Source organism: Schistocerca nitens, chromosome 4 (assembly GCF_023898315.1).
Source record: "Schistocerca nitens isolate TAMUIC-IGC-003100 chromosome 4, iqSchNite1.1, whole genome shotgun sequence".
Lineage (NCBI taxonomy): Eukaryota > Metazoa > Arthropoda > Insecta > Orthoptera > Acrididae > Schistocerca > Schistocerca nitens.
In genome coordinates, this window is record NC_064617.1 from 57,018,082 (window position 1) to 57,036,333 (window position 18,252).

Here is an 18,252-nt window from a genome sequence, read left to right on the forward strand (position 1 = left end):
AGACTCAGATTGTTCCTGTTGCAGCTGCAGACTTTTGCGCTGCCGACAATTGTCCGATGAGACTTTCTGCAATGTTTGCTATACAGGGAGAGCGTCGTGAACTCCCCTTAGCTGAAGATGTGCGCCACGGTGTCTAGGAGTAGAGTGGCGTTGGCTAAAGACATCCAACTACGGTTTTAAGACTCATCCGTGGTTTTGTCTGGCGAGCATCGGACTTTCTTTTTCGAATTCATCAAAAGTGGGAGGTCGCTGATAGCATGTATTTCCAAGACACTTTGGACTTGGCCGCCAAGACCCCGTCCCATGTAAGGAAGCCATTCGGAGCTTCAAGCGCCAGGTAAAGACTGTACATTGAAATAGAAATTTCCTGACCGACATTGCACTACCACAGGACTCAGGAACGCATGTTTGCTACGACAGCCCCACGCCCTACACCTGTCGCGTCGAAGTGTTGGATAATCGCGTGTCGCAATCGGAAAATGTACGCCTCAAAATTGCTTTTTTAGTCCACGGTCATCTGACTGGCTCGATGCAGCCCGCTACGAATTCCTCTCTTGTGTCAACATCTTCATCTCACAGTTGCACTTACATCATGGGTCCTCAATTATTTGTTGCATGTATTCCACTCTCCATCTTCGACTGCCCACAGGGTCTGCCATTCTGCTGAGTGTTCTTGTGAGTGTTTCCCACACGTTCCTTCCTCCGCTATTTCCTCACTCCTCGCCCTATCAGTCCCCCTAATTTTCAACGTCCTTCCATAGCACCACATCTCAGACTCTTCGATTCCCGTCTCTTTCGGTTTTCTCCGTGTCTACGATAAACTGTCATATAATGCTGTGCTCCAAAGGTACAGAAGTTGAGGAAGATGTTTGACACCGCCACACATCTCTTAGCCAGAAATGCGCTCATTGTCACCTTTATTTCGTCCGTAATACGTTATTTTGCTTCCAAGGTAACAGAATTCCTTAACTTCTACTACTTTGTGGTCCTCAGTTTTGATGTTAATCTTATGCCTCATGTTGTTTCTGCTACATCTGATTACTTTCGTCTTTCTTCGGTGTACTCTCAATACATACTCTGTACTCATTGGAGTGTTTTTTCCATTCAACATGACCTGTAATTCTTCTTCACTCGCACTGAGGATGGCAATGTCATGAGCGAATCTTGTCATTGATGTCCTTTCATACTTCTTTTTACGCTAATGGTAGGGTTCGATTGTGGCGCAGACCCCGCGAAACCATGGACCCAAGTCGTCAATAAGGCACTGTGCAAGCTGTGGTGAGTCCATAATGGTGTCGGCTGTGTTTACATCGAATGAACTGGGTCCTTTAAATGTGCGGCTACTTGCAAGCATTTCATGGACGTCACGTTCCCAAACAATGATGGAATCTGTTTGGATGACAATGCCCCATGTCACCGAGTTACAACTGTTAATGATTGGTCTGAAGAACATTGTGGACAGTTCGAACGAATGATTTGGCCCCACAGGTCGCCCGACATGAATCCCATCCAACACATATTGAGTCCATACCACGTCGATTTGCTCCACTACGACGAAAAAATGGAGGTCCTACATAATATTAGACGGTATCCCACGACGATGTCACCTCAGTGTAATCATTTTTTTCTAAACTGTTCTCTGAATTCACGGAAGTCATGCTGTTACACACTTCCTGGTCGTGCTGGCAGGTCAACGATACAGACAGTCACTGAAAGGCGACCAGTTCAATCATACTGTGGTGTGCGTACTGTAAGACCTTCGGTACACACACCATCAGATTATTTGACTTGTCGCTCTAACGAAGTAGGCGAGTGTCAGCAATATGTCTCGTGGCGTGTTTATCTTCTGCCGTTAGGTCAGACGATAGAAATGCCACTTGCACGTTTAGAGTAGCAGATTGACGGTGACCAACTTTAAACAGAACTTGATTAATTTTCACACACATTTATTAAAATAATAAAAAGCGTAGACCTTACTTAACTTGATTCTGGATGCTATTTACAATTGACAATCGGAAGTTCCTTTGGTCTTGGTACGTTAATCTTATTCTCACATATCTCTGATACTTGACAAAATGTCTATACTTTTCTCTTCATGGCTATGTACAGGAATATGGTAATCTTATTAGGTGCAGACTGAAACTTGACTATAGACTGGTACAGACAAATGCAGACTAATGCAGACTGAGGCAGACTCATGCAGACTGACTAATCGGAGGTCTGTACACTCGTTATAATACCTCGCGCGTTCAGGTATCACTGCGTGAGTGTGATCCGTGAGGAGAAAAGGTTCTACATTAGCAGCAATCTCGTGGCTGCGTGTCATATTAATACGCGGATCGGCGGAAGCAGAATTTGGTCCGTCTCTAAGACAGCGCCATCTCGTAGTGCGGAGACGGACGGGCGCTGCGCCTGTGCTGTTGTGCTTAGCGGGGCGCGCTCTAGTGGGAAAGTTGTGTACGCGCTCACTACGCGGAGCTATGTACACAACACATATGCACCTTAACCCTTTGTTGCCTGACGGTACTTAAAAGTACCAGTAAGTTTTGACTCTCATTATTTTCTCATGGTGCAGTTTCGTGATCTGAGAGCCTGTCGGTACGTAACAGTAACTCTGCTCTACTGTTTCATAGATGTTAATGTGCAATACATAGACCTCTCTGGCGGTCAGAGCTTGAAATTGTTTTTCGCGCGCTGCTGTGAAAACAGAAGATAGTATGTGCTTGTTTCCATGGTGTTGCCTGAATTTGTGCGCAGTTTATTGAAACTTCCGTTGAGTTTTCCATTGTACGTACTTACCTTCTTTGTTGTTTTATAATAGTTTGAAGCATTACGTTACAAGTGAATGAGATAAAGTGGAAAATATAAGGCGGACTTATTAGTACCGTCAGGCTGTGCGAACACTTTATTGTAGCAACAATGCGTTACCTCTCACTAGTTGTTCTGTTCACTTTTTCTCATACAGAAATCGGTAAATACATTTGCCTGTGGAACAATTAGAACAAACAGGAAAGGTTTACCAGGGAATTTACCTAAAGAAAAATGTCTAAATCAAATCACAGAGAGTCATCTTTAGACCTAACAGTATTTCAATGGAAGGATAATAAAGTAGTGTATTTTGCGTCAAACTTCCATGGCACTGAACAGAGCGCAGTGACAAGAAAACAGAAAGATGGAACTAGTATGACTATACCATGCCCAGTTATTGTATGTGATTACAATAAAAACATGGGTGGTGTGGATCATGCAGACAGATTACGTTCAACTTATGGTCTTGACAAGCGATCAAAGAAATGGTGACACCGTCTCTTCTGGGGAGCAATACAAATTGTTTTTGTCAATGTTTACGTCATTTTCAGTGATCTATATGGGGCACTGCCACTGCTGGAATTCAGGCGTGCTGTGGCACTAGGGCTAATGAATGAACAGCAAGTGCCAAATCTCAAAAAGAGAAACTCTGGTAAAGATGAAAGAACTCTCCCAAAGAGAAGGAAGGATAACTTTTCTGTTCCGAAGGATGTACGCCTTGGCAACCGAGGAAACCATTTTGTAGTGTTCAGTTGTAAAAGAGGACGATGCCAAATGTGTGTGAAAAATAAAATTCAGTCGAGACCACATTCACAATGTAGTACATGTAAAGTGTATTTGTGCTGCAATGAGAAAAAGAACTGTTTCCTACAATTTCATGAGGTATCACTAAATATGTGATATGTATATACTGTCAAAAATGTATAGCTAAGTTACTATGTATTGTGAAGTTGCTCTAGAATAAATTTATGCGAAATTTAAAAAAAATTCAGAAATATCATATTTCTGTTAATTAATTTCCTAATGTAAAAGTATATAATATTTATGTGGAATAAAGTACAAGTTATAAAAATTGGAGCATTTTTCTGCGCATGCTGTGATTCTGTCCATGGAGTCTGACGGTACTTCTGAGTACCAGGAGAGAAAAACGTTGTGAAAAATAAAATAAAATTTTACAAAAAATCCTACCGTCATTTGAGGCCACAATAGCATAAATTCTGCAAAGAAAATGTTAAAAAGTAAATTTTTTCTTATGTCAGGAAACAAAGGGTTAATTATTTGAACTTGTTCAGTTGGTGCCAGACGTGTGATGCGCTCTAGAATGAGGTTTCATGGAAACTCAACTAATCGCAGATAGGCTACGGTCATATAAAGAATGACGGATACTCTTAAACCTTGTAGTAACGAGTCGCTCAAAAAACGCGCTCTCCCATGCACGCTAGAGACATGCGTGCGGGTAACACAGGTGGCAGTGATCTAAGGTAGACCGTAAGCTGTCCCTGGGGACAGTCCGGTAGCTACTGATAAGGCGCAACTGCTTCCTGATGTCAGCTGGGCAAACTGCCACATTGAAGCATTCACGTGCACAGTAGGCGTCGCCGGACACGTCGGTCAGCCCCCGCCTGTGGCAGCTCGCCAGACCCACCTGCCGTGCCGCGCTCGGCCGTCGTAAACGGGCAGGACGCGCAAGGCGGGGCCGCCCACGCCACAGGTGTCGGCGCAGCGCATCCAGGATGGGTTGCGGCAGGTCAGTGACTGCGGCGGGTGAAAGGCGGCGTCGCTCAGCCGCTGCACTTCCCTCTCACTGACGCTTCTACTTTTTTTCGCGTGCGTTACCAAGTTCCTCACACGTCTCCCTGCATGACGCCGCTACTACACGCCAATGGAGAGGCTGTCAATTTGGTGGTACTCACATCGAGTCTGGAGGTTGAAAGCTAACAGTTACGCTCTAATTATACCTTAATTATTCAGTCCAAAACTCTGGCGCACCTTTTTACTGATCCATAGCCTTTTTTTTAGGTAATCCGTTGATATAAAGCATCTGAATCTAACAAGGGGACCGTACTTCATCGATTTCGTCCAAATATGTGTGTGTGTGTGTGTGTGTGTGTGTGTGTGTGTGTGAAATCTTATGGGACTTAACTGCTAAGGTCATCAGTCCTTAAGCGTACACATTATTTAACCTAAATTATCCTAAGGACAAACACACACACCCACGCCCGAGGGAGGACTTGAACCTCCGCCGGGACCAACCGCACAGTCCATGATTGCAGCGCCCCAGACCACTCGGCTAATCCCGCCCGGCCCAAATATATGATAATGAAAGTCTTGAGCAGAAATTAAAATGGCAGAAATGCAGACCTCAGATGCTCAAGCGTTAGGAGAAATAGTATTTTCGGGTCGGAACGGGTGAGGTTGGTTGGTTGGTTTGGGGAAGGAGACCAGACAGCGTGGTCATCGGTCTCATCGGATTAGGGAAGGATGGGGAAGGAAGTCGGCCGTGCCCTTTCAGAGGAACCATCCCGGCATTTACCTGGAGTGATTTAGGGAAATCACGGAAAACCTAAATCTGGATGGCCGGACGCGGGATTGAACCGTCGTCCTCCCGAATGCGAGTCCAGTGTGAACGGGTGAGGCACGTGCCCTTCTTGTTAGCACTGATTCCAGGCAGCGGTTGATGGTGCAGAGGAAAGAATACAGGACGGTAACCGAAGGGTAGTAGGATCGAATCCCTATGAAGAGGCCGGCCGGTGTGGCCGAGCGGTTCTAGCGCTACAGTCTGGAACCGCATGACCGCTAAGGTCGCAGGTTCGAATCCTGCCTCGGGCATGGATGTGTGTGATGTCCTTAGGTAAGTTAGGTTTAAGTAGTTCTAACTTCTAGGGGACTGATGACCTCAGAAGTTAAGTCCCATAGTGCTCAGAGCCATTTGAACCAGCCTATGAAGAGTTTATTTTTTATTTTTAGATTAAGTACACTGTAAATAAAGCAAGATAATGCTCAATATATGTATTAATATATAATGCAATTATAATGATATATATATATAATTATAAAAAATTAATTACATGTATTAAAATAAAATGTATTTGATGTGACGGAACCCCGTGTGCAGAACAACAAATGTCTTGTGTCAACTGACACAGCTCTACAACTACACGAGGAAATTTTTCAAGATGTAGAAGCACTGCCATTCAGTAGTGTTAACTTCTCCTGTCCTCTCCCTTCCCAACCCCAAATGGACTCCACTAGTATAACCCTGCGATGTCCAGTTTTATCGTCAACTAAAGAATTTGATCAGAAACCTTCAAAACACTTCATGGAGAGAGGAAAAGAAATCGCATCTCGAGGAGACTGCAAAAAAGTGCATTCAAAAAAATGGTTCAAATGGCTCTGAGCACCATGGTACTTAACATCTATGGCCATCAGTCCCCTAGAACTTGAAACTACTTAAACCTAACCAACCTAAGGACATCACACAACACCCAGTAAGTGCATTCAATCGAGCGTCACCGGCCATCCTCGTCAACATTTGGCGAAAGAACAGGTTACTCGTGGTTTGCTGCCAAACTGTGCGATGAGAGGGATCCTTTTATAAATGTAAGCGAAGTCTGTGTTTGTATAGACATTCTATCAGAACCATGTAATTGTAAAAATACAGCGTTTATAATGTATGCAAGACGTCGAGGAAATTAACACTTTTCCTATTTTCACGATGAACGTTACCCGCCACGTTTAAATTCTCAACTGGAAAATAATAAAGTAGCACGTGCTGAGAAGAAATAGCTCTGGGTTTTTTATGTGACAACTCTTAAAGCTTTTTAAATGCAACAAACGTTATTAACATTGTATACATGGATGCCTACATATTTATTTCTCAACGTACTCGCCCTGGCGATGAACACATTTCCCCCAACGAGAGACCAGTTTGTTGGTACCGTCACTGTAGATTATTTGATTTTGTTGAGGTAACAACAACCTCACCTCTGCTACCACTGCATCATCTCTATCAAACTGAAGTGATGGTGTTCTTTAAATTTTGGAGACATATGTAAATTGGATGGCACCAGGCTGGGACTGTGTGTAGCGTGATCGATGACGGTGAACCCAAGGTGTCGGATTGTTGCAGATGTCGCAGCGCTCGTGTGTGGTCTGGCATTGTCCTGCTGAAGCAGGGGACACTCCATGGATAGACGAACTCTTCGAATTCGAAACTAAATTACAGCAGGCTTTTTCTCACGCACAGACGTAGTTACGTTACACACCACCACGCTACATGCTACAATCCGGAGCTTGCAGGGGTAGAGGACTGCAAATATGTAGATGAAGAACAAAGATGTAGAACGTTAATAATGATTGCTTCATTTAAAAAGCTTTGATAATTTTCAGGTAAAAAATTTAGAAGCTTTACCTTTTAGCACGGCCTCGTAATTTTATAAACGAATTTCTCGCGTAGGCCTTACAATTCCTACCTGGAAACTTATTTCCAGTTCCAAATTTTCCTTTGCTTTTCCTTTCATGAAAATATTAACAAAGACAATATATTGAGGATTATTTCGGTTTATGTGCTCTGCAGGTAACGTAAGAAACTGAAAATAAAAAGAAGTTACAGCATAGGTATTCGATCCCACGACCCTCGGATTACAGAGCTGGTCTCTATCCGCTGCGCCAGCTGCCGCCTGGAAAAGTAATCCAACACAAATGGCACATGCGTCTCCCGACCTGCGGCATAAGTTGTTTTTTTTTTTTTTTTTTTTTTTTCCAAACGCTTGGCCATCTGGAGTTTGCCCCTCTGCCATTGTCATTTCTGGCCAAGCGCTGTATACATCGCAAATTACGACGAAATCTGTTATGAGGAGAAGGCGCCGTCTCCTTGTACGTTACTTGGACACATCGATGAAGTTTTTGAAGGCGCAACGTAAAACAAATTCGTTTGCGTCTGAAGGAAACCATTAGCTAATATTATCAGGGGAAATTTGCAGAGTTCAAGTGTTTTTAGTGCACAGTTGGTTCGTCTCGTAGACAAACACCAAATCAATGCATACGTTTATGCAGTTTGTGGAAACTGAAATAACACTCAATCTGACTTTCGCATCACATTCGCTAATCTCTGAATAGTGAAGAACGTTTAACTGACTCGTGCTGCGAGAACTGATACGAAAATAGAGCTGCAGGCGGAACTATGTTTATCACCAATCTGCGACACAAGTACTTATTGAAAGTGCTGAAAGATTACGAAGTGTAGAGTATTGCATCACAAGAAAGGAAGGGAGAGGATGTTGTTATGGTTGGCTGGTGTCCTCTTTCTACAATACACACGTGGATTAATAAGGTTCTTTATTTACATGAACTGGCACATTTACTTAACCTGACTAGAGTCCACATCTGTGGTACAAGCTCATTCAGTAACAGACCCACCACAGTGACTAATCTGGTCACTTGTTCTGTCGTAGCCTGTGATGAACTAAACCCGCTCTGCGACGAAACTGATAGACGCCAAACTTGATGATTGAGTGAGTGAGGCCCTCCGGTCAGCAGGGCTGCCTAAATACACTCCTGGAAATTGAAATAAGAACACCGTGAATTCATTGTCCCAGGAAGGGGAAACTTTATTGACACATTCCTGGGGTCAGATACATCACATGATCACACTGACAGAACCACAGGCACATAGACACAGGCAACAGAGCATGCACAATGTCGGCACTAGTACAGTGTATATCCACCTTTCGCAGCAATGCAGGCTGCTATTCTCCCATGGAGACGATCGTAGAGATGCTGGATGTAGTCCTGTGGAACGGCTTGCCATGCCATTTCCACCTGGCGCCTCAGTTGGACCAGCGTTCGTGCTGGACGTGCAGACCGCGTGAGACGACGCTTCATCCAGTCCCAAACATGCTCAATGGGGGACAGATCCGGAGATCTTGCTGGCCAGGGTAGTTGACTTACACCTTCTAGAGCACGTTGGGTGGCACGGGATACATGCGGACGTGCATTGTCCTGTTGGAACAGCAAGTTCCCTTGCCGGTCTAGGAATGGTAGAACGATGGGTTCGATGACGGTTTGGATGTACCGTGCACTATTCAGTGTCCCCTCGACGATCACCAGCGGTGTACGGCCAGTGTAGGAGATCGCTCCCCACACCATGATGCCGGGTGTTGGCCCTTGGGTGCCTCGGTCGTATGCAATCCTGATTGTGGCGCTCACCTGCACGGCGCCAAACACGCATACGACCATCATTGGCACCAAGGCAGAAGCGACTCTCATCGCTGAAGACGACACGTCTCCATTCGTCCCTCCATTCACGCCTGTCGCGACACCACTGGAGGCGGGCTGCACGATGTTGGGGCGTGAGCGGAAGACGGCCTAACGGTGTGCGGGACCGTAGCCCAGCTTCATAGAGACGGTTGCGAATGGTCCTCGCCGATACCCCAGGAGCAACAGTGTCCCTAATTTGCTGGGAAGTGGCGGTGCGGTCCCCTACGGCACTGCGTATTATCCTACGGTCTTGGCGTGCATCCGTGCGTTGCTGCGGTCCGGTCCCAGGTCGACGGGCACGTGCACCTTCCGCCGACCACTGGCGACAACATCGATGTACTGTGGAGACCTCAGGCCCCACGTGTTGAGCAATTCGGCGGTACGTCCACCCGGCCTCCCGCATGCCCACTATACGCCCTCGCTCAAAGTCCGTCAACTGCACATACGGTTCACGTCCACGCTGTCGCGGCATGCTACCAGTGTTAAAGACTGCGATGGGGCTCCGTATGCCACGGCAAACTGGCTGACACTGACGGCGGCGGTGCACAAATGCTGCGCAGCTAGCGCCATTCGACGGCCAACACCGCGGTTCCTGGTGTGTCCGCTGTGTCGTGCGTGTGATCATTGCTTGTACAGCCCTCTCGCAGTGTCCGGAGCAAGTATGGTGGGTCTGACACACCGGTGTCAATGTGTTCTTTTTTCCATTTCCAGGAGTGTACATGCTGTCGAGGGTGATGGTGGCATGCTGCTTGTTTATGTGGCTCTGGCCTCTCTCGTGATAGGCGTGGTTGGTCCAGCTCCCACTAACGATCTTGATGCTTCATCTTTGGTCACCGGTGTGCTGGCGACGGCTTACGCCGCCACACGTAATGTATGACGGTAGTATGTGCCACTATGAGGTTTGTGCACTGTTTGTTTGGTGGTGCCATTAATCAGGACAAGGAGTTGCAAGTCTGGAACATGCAAATCCTCGTGGTTCCAGTAGGAAGCAGAGGAATATACTCATACTGTTGTGACTGTCAGCACAATCTGCAGTAAAAATGCAAAGTAAATGTCAGTTTATTAAGGTGGCTACGCAACTACAAGTGAGAGAGCCAATGAAAGTTGCCCCATTTATTCAAGACTCAGTACGCAAAATTCAACTCGCATGAGAATTCGAAATGTAGAATACACACGTTCTCTGATGGTAACTTAAACGCAAAGACCAAATAAAATGGTTTACACATACTGGAGTTTAGATCCACCTCAGGAGAAACGTCCAGTCAGTAAACATTCGTGGAGCGTAGTAGATAACTTGAGGGCCACACGAAGATAGTGATAATTCAAATGACCATTATTTGGCAGCTCGTTGGAGTTTCGCAGATTACTGCTGAGTTCTTGATAACTCGCAGAGACGTCGGAGTTAGCTGCTACAGCTGCAACTTGCAGTTGACTGCCGAGCGCCTCATTTCACTTGATTTGTCCTCGCTTAACCTGACTAGACTGCCCGCCGTGAGGCCGTGCGGCTTCCTAAATACCATCCGAGTCGAGGGATAGCCATCACACCCTGTTTCAGCACGCGTGACCGCCGCAAGGAAGCAGTGTGGTGACAGCGGCGCAGCCTAGCCTGGTTGGCGCCTTCCGTAAGCCATGTTGTAAACATGTTGATCTCGTGCTGTCGTCGATGTCAGCCTGCTAGGTAACCCAGGACACACGGCTGGACCGTGGTAGTGGATAAGCCCTACGATACAGTGGATACTAGTTCTCATTACAAGTGTCATATGACTGAAACACCTTCAAATACGGTGCAGAAGCCTGCAAACGTCAGTAGACTTTACACAAAGGACCATGATACTGAATATTTTTACTCTATTGAGGAAAGCAATGTTGTCCAACAACTGTGCTCGTATGTTATCCCGTGAGAGGTGGATTGATTACCACATATGCTCACGGATAAATTTAGTACAAGAGCATATTACTGTCGATGTGGAAATGTAATTGGAACTTTATCAGAAAGAAAACTAAGTCCCATTTCAATCGGACCATGCAGCAAGTGCAAAGAATTTACCCCATCTAATCATGACTTCAAAAACAGACATGTACTGCAGGAATGTAATAATTATGGTTGCAAATAGTGGCTTAGGCCGTGAGTATGTAGCGATATCTCCCAGAAAATTTAAGGTAGCACGGTGTGAGACGGCAGTCGGCACCCACGCGTTCCAACATAGCTACACTCAAGAGCCAAGGAAACTGGTACACCTGTTTAATATCGTGTAGGCCCCCCGCGAGCACACGGAAGTGCGCAGCGTAACATGGCATGGACTCCACTAATGTCTGAAGTAATCCTGGAGGGAACTGACACCATGAATCCTGTAGGGCTGTCCGTAAATCCGTAAGAGTACCAGGGGGTGGACATCTCTTCTGAACAGCACATTGCAAGGCATCCCAGACACGCTCAATAATGTTCATGTCTGGGGAGTTTGGTGGCCAGCGGAAGTGTCTAACTCGGAAGAGAGTTCCTGGAGCCCCCTGCAGCAAATCTGGGCGTGTGCGGTGTCGCATTGTCCTGCTGGAATTGCCCAAGTCCGTCTGAATGGACAATGGACACGATGCAGGTGATTATACAGGATGCTTACGTACGCATCACCTGTCAAAGTCGTATCTAGACGTATCAGAGGTCCGATATCACTCCAACTGCACGTGCTCCACACCGTTACAGAGAGCCTCCACCAGCTTGAACAGTCCCCTGATGACATACAGGGTCCATGGATTCATGAGGTTGGCTCCATACTCTTACACGTCCATCCGCTCGATACATTTTTGAAACGAGACTCGTCCGATCAGGCAACAGTCCAATTTCGGTGCTGAAGGGTCCAGACGAGGCGAAAAGCTTTGTACCGTACACTCATCAAGGGTACAGGGATGGACCTTCGGCTCCGAAAGTGTATATCGATGATGTTTGGTTGAATGTTTCGGACTGTGACACTTGTAGGTGGCCCAGAATTGAAATCTGCAGCCGACCGGTCGAGTGGTTCTAGGTGCTTAAGTCTGGAACCACGCGACCGCTACGATCGCAGGTTCGAATTCTGCCTTGGGCATGTATGTGTGTGATGTCCCCATGTTAATTAGGTTTAAGTAGTTATAAGTTCTAGGGTACTGATGACCTCCGATGTTAAGTCCCATAGTGCTCAGAGCCATTTGAACCATTTGAAATCTGCAGCAATTTGTGGAACGGTTGCAGTTCTGTAGCGTTGAACGATTCTCTACAGTTGTCGTTGGTTCCGTTCTCGCAGGACCTTTTTCCGGCCGCAGCGATGTCGGAGATTCGATGTTTTAACAGATTCCTGATATTGACGGTACATTCGTGAAATGGTCGTAAGGGAAAATCCCCACGTTGTCGCTACCTCGGAGATGCTGTGTCCTATCCTTCGTGCGCCGACATCACGTTGAAACTCACTTAAATCTTGATAACCTGCAATTGTAGCAGCAGTAACCGATCTAAGGATTGCGCCAGACATTTGTCTTACATAGGCGTTCCTGACCGCAGCGCCGTATTCTGCCTGTTTACATACCTCGCTATTTGAAAACGCATGCCTATACCACTTTCTTTGGCGCTTCATTGTGTATAATCGGCACTTCACACTGCGCTACGTATCGACGGAAAACTCGCAACTGCCCCTTGATTGTTTAGTGCTAGTCAATGTGTATGTCTCGGGCGGGATTGTCACATGTGCGGCGTGCAAATATGCTACCATACAAATGGTAGGTGCATGTTGACGCATTAATGAAACTAGTCAAGGCGAACAGCACACGCGTTTCAAGGTGGAAGAAACGTTCGTGGTCTATGCCACAAAGCTGCCTGCCTCTGTGGTGTCAGGATAGCGCCGCTGGCTCGTGAATCGAAGCACGAGGGCGGGCCCGACGAAATGGTCGTAGATAGTGCTTTCTTTGAGCACGACTCCAAGTGGTCGAGCATTTTACGTCACAGACTCAGAAACTTCGGGCCCTGTTTGAACTTACGTCGCACTGTCATTTTGTGACTTTTGTTGGTAGTATCTACACGATGTGTCTTTAGGTTATCGTACTACGCATTTTAATAACGAAAATAACTGAGAAACACCAGTTGCAGTATCATTTAGCGTGAAAGTCATTATGTAGAAAAGATCAACTAATTAATTTATAAAAGATCACAATCACGATTAAATCCAGGCTCGACTTTTCACTCGTCCTGTGATATAGCGACGTCTATTGGTACCATCTCCATGACGAGTCTTGCCACCGAAATCATTCTCGTAATCTCCATTAGTCAGTTTAGTGTCTATTACGTTCTAATCAATTTTGTTCACACTTTTTTTTAAATTAGCGACCTGTTTACAAGATAAAACAGGCTGGTAAATTTTTTGCCCATTATTCTAGTATTTCTACAGGGATCGAAGTGCTCATTTTCAACGTACTTGGAAACTGGTAATAGTCTCTAATAGCGAAACAAAATATTGTACTGGGTTCATAGTCAAGCAACATTTTTTGAAGGATTTTTTTATATTTAACTAGGAAAAAAAACAACGAACCACGAAGGAACTGTCCGAATGGGACGGAAATTGTTAGATATGATGTGATGCATGTACAGACAAATTTCAGAAAAACTGGATGATTTATTCAAAAGAAAGAGCTTCACAAATTGAGCTAGTCAATAATGCGTTGATTCACCTCTGACCCTTACGCAAGCAGTTATTCGGCTTGGCATTGATTGAGTTCTTGGATGTCCTCCTGAGGGACAGTGAGTCAAATTCTGTCCAATTGGCGCCTTAGATCGTCAAAACCCGGAGCTGGTTGAAGGGCCCTGTCCATAATGATTCAAACGTTCTTAAATGGGGAGAGATCCTGCGACCTTGCTGGGCAAGATACAGTCTGGCAAGCACAAAGACGAGCAGTAGAAACTCTCTCCGTGTGCTGAAATGTAAGCCCAGTATGGCTTGCCATGAAGGGCAACAAAACGGGGCGTGCAATACCATCGACATACCGCTGTGCTGCAAGACTCTGCGGATGACCACTGCATGGGTGTTGCTGTGAAGAGAAATGGTATCGCAGACCATCACTGCTGGTTGTGGGGCCGTATGGCGGGCCACAGTCACTTTGGTGCCCCACAACTATCCGGGGCGCCTCCAGACACGGCTTCGCTGTTCATCGGGGCTCATCACTGAAGACAATTCTGCTGCAGTTAGTGAGATTCCACGCCGAATATTTTGAACAGTTAAGCGTTCCTTCGCAGAAAATGCAGTGTTCTGTGGTTATTCGCCGTGATACATGTTGGCGTTCTCTCCTGCCTGTACTTCATCTACATCTACATTTATACTCCGCAAGCCACCCAACGGTGTGTGGCGGAGGGCACTTTACGTGCCAATGTCATTACCTCCCTTTCCTGTTCCAGTCGCGTATGGTTCGCGGGAAGAACGACTGCCGGAAAGCCTCTCTCTAATTTTACATTCGTGATCTCCTCGGCAGGTATAAGTAGGTGGAAGCAATATATTCGATACTTCATCCAGAAACGCACCCTCTCGAAACCTGGAAAGCAAGCTACACCGCGATGGAGAGCGCCTCTCTTGCAGAGTCTGCCACTTGAGTTTGCTAAACATCTCCGTAACACTATCACGCTTACCAAATAACCCTGTGACGAAACCCGCCGCTCTTCTTTGTATCTTCTCTATCTCCTCCGTCAACCGGACCTGGTACGGATCCCACGCTGATAAGCAATACTCAAGTATAGATCGAACGAGTGTTTTGTAAGCCACCTCCTTTCTTGATGGACTCTCCTAATGAATCTCAACCTGGTACCCGCCTTACCAACAATTAATTTTATATGATCATTCCACATCAAATCGTTCCGCACGCGTACTCCCAGATACTTTACAGAAGTAACTGCTACCAGTGTTTGTTCCGCTATCATATAATCATACAATAAAGGATCCTTCTTTCTATGTATTCGCAATACATTACATTTGTGTATGTTAAGGGTCAGTTGCCACTCCCTGCACCAAGTGCCTATCCGCTGCAGATCTTCCTGCATTTCGCTGCAATTTTCTAATGCTGCAACTTCTCTGTATGCTACAGCATCATCCGCGAAAAGCCGCATGGAACTTCCGACACTATCTACTAGGGCATTTATATATATTGTGAAAAGCAATGGTTCCATAACACTCCCCTGTGGCACGCCAGAGGTTACTTTAACGTCTGTAGACGTCTCTCCATTGAGAACAACATGCTGTGTTCTGTTTGCTAAAAACTCTTCAGTCCAGCCACACAGGTGGCACCATGCGATCAGGTAATCATCGAGTCGGAAAGCGCCTATTGTAGCCTTCTCTTACAGCGGCAGCACTACTGTCTCAGAAGCCATAAACATACACCGTATCTGCGTATTCCTCATTACTGTAGACGTGTGGCATTGTTAGCAGCCCTTGTACGAACACAGTTAACACCATACACTGCACAGCTAACCGACCCGTCGCCGGTACATTACGAAATACGGTTTCCACGGCACAACTGCGCAAACAACGGGTGATTGTACTGCGAACTACGTATGTCACATGACCGTAATACGTGGTAGGTTGCATAACGTAAACATGGTATGTACCCCTGGATTATTTGCAAGAAAATCACGTCACGGTGCAGTCGCAGCGCGCACATGTTCACGTTGTGCACGTCAATTTTGCAGAATTAATGTTCCTCTCAGTACGCACACCTCCCTAACGAAACATACGCGGACCTATACTCATCCAACATTTATTGTTCAGAATTACCCATACTACCACTGTTCAAAACATTGACCTTTCCTCCCCAAACACCCTGTATACTGGAGATACGGGTTACAGAGAGGGCCTGTAGAGGGCAGGGAAGGAGGACAGGGGGAAGCAAATAATAATAATCACAAGGAGGTCAGTACAATGCTTTAAAATTAAAACAAAACACAGAAATACAAGCATCTGAAACATATAGATCTAGAACTACAGGCAGCATGTCTCATTCTGGTGTGTGCATGGTGGTACTTTTTGAACCACTTTCACTTGCCCTCACTCCTGTCCCTATTGTGAGTGATCCACAGACAGAACGACTGTGCGTAAACCTCCGTGTGTGAGCTCTAATCCTTAAAATATTACTTCACAGTATTTTCGCGAAGTTCATATGCTCCCAGAATCTTAACAGTAAATCACACCACGATGCAGTACAGTTCTCTTACATCGTCCGGCAATAGATATGGCTGAACATCTCCGTCACGTTTTCGTGAGTACCAAACAAACCTCTAACGGAACTTGTTGCTCTTCTTTTGACCTTTATTCTTTGGATCTGCTCCTGCCACTCCTTTGGAGAATAGATCCCAGACAGACGAGCCGTATTCAAAATGTGGTCCAATGAGGAATTTGTAAACTACCTCCTTTGTTTGTTTTCTATTGAAACAATGCATAATTCTGCCTATTTAAACACAATACTTCTTCAGTCTGTATTGAGAGGTTTGTAATTCAGTAAAGACCATTTGCGACAAGTCTGAATATCAGGAACTTGTGGCTAACCTCTCTCCTCCCATTAACGGATAATGACGAAAATTTCTTCCACAACATCTATATTATGTATATCTGTTTATGCTTAAAAGGTGACAAGAATAAAAATTAAATAACGAAAAAAAATCTATAGTAATAGGTCGCTACAGTGTTATCAATGCATACGAATAATTAAATTTAGCTCTAGCACAGCTCTTAGTGTTAAATAGCGGATGACTACAATTAGGACTGAGCTAAGAGAGACTTACGTGAAAGAATTGATACCAGAGGCAAGTTTCACCGTGTTATCTGCTACATTAACTTCGACAGCTAAGGTGTAAAAGATCAATAATTGTAAGACAGAGAACTATAAGATAGAGGCAGATACTTCGTATCTCCTGTATATTTTTTCAGTTGGTGAAGGAAGGTACAGCAATCAGTCGCATCTCGTGTTTATTGTAGCAGATGTGGATTTCGGTCACTGAGCGACCATCTTCAGTCCTACAACTAATACAGGAAACAATTAGAATATAATCGCATACACGTTAACACCGAAGTACAACAGTATAAATTTTGTATATACGTGGACGGTAGATAGCACAAGTTGACACATTCATCCATTATCACAGTCCCTCTTGGATTGGACTCGTCAAGAGTTTAAGTTGCAGTGATTCGTGCGTGGCTTGGTAATAAGGCTTGGCAGTGTTGTGACACATCACTCTACTACTGCACGTCCAGCAGTTGCTGTGGCCTGACGACACCAGTTTCTCACCCGCGAGATCTGGCCAGAGTGTGCGGCAGTGCGCTCCCTTGTGTCTCCTAGCAAGTGAATGGGATGCCAGTTCAATGAAACAACCTCGGGCCTGTAAAGAAACACTGGAGTTGCATGCAAATTACGGAACGGCTAATGCTGCGGTTTAGAGGGTCGCATTACTTTCCGGCGCAGGCTCGTTCACCTGAGCGGTCTTACACCAGCGACAAACTGGGCTACGTAAGAACTCGTATTATTAATAGCAGTGCCACTGTACGACAACAAGAGGCATGCTGTGGAGAACAGAGAGAGGTGTTCGCCATATCCTTACTTTCACTGACATGCAGAACGGCCTGCAATAAACAGTTACACTGTAAGTTACATGCAAAGCTAAAGAGGTGGGCTACAGATACGTCGCAGTACTAACAAGAATCTAGTTAGCAAAGCTGTCAAACAGTACTCATCGAGATATTACCCTTAACTTTAAAAAAAAGGTTCCAAGTCGCGAAAAATACTGCCGAGGGTTCGTAAAACAGTACTTTTTCTAAATTCTTGCATATCGGTCTCCAATTTCTCCGATGATTCATTGTTATTCTCTGTGTACATCTTTCATACCGAAATAATCATAAATCGTAAGGGGTATATTTTACGGAATCTTGATTTTACTGGGATCCCCTTCCATGTCGTGTTCACACAACAAGGCCATATAAATATTAAAAAAGCTTCACTCCACGCGGGCTTATCTGTAGTGGCTCGCTGACCAGACTACAAGCTATCGACCAGTGCTGCCCTCGCCATCCTTTGGTAGCGACCATCCAGGAATCCGTCTATGCCCTGGAACGGTCCAGTCGTTTAGTGCTGTTTGTCTGGACCCCAGGCAACGAGTCTGCTGATAGGCTGGTCAAATATGCTACGCAGAAACCGCTT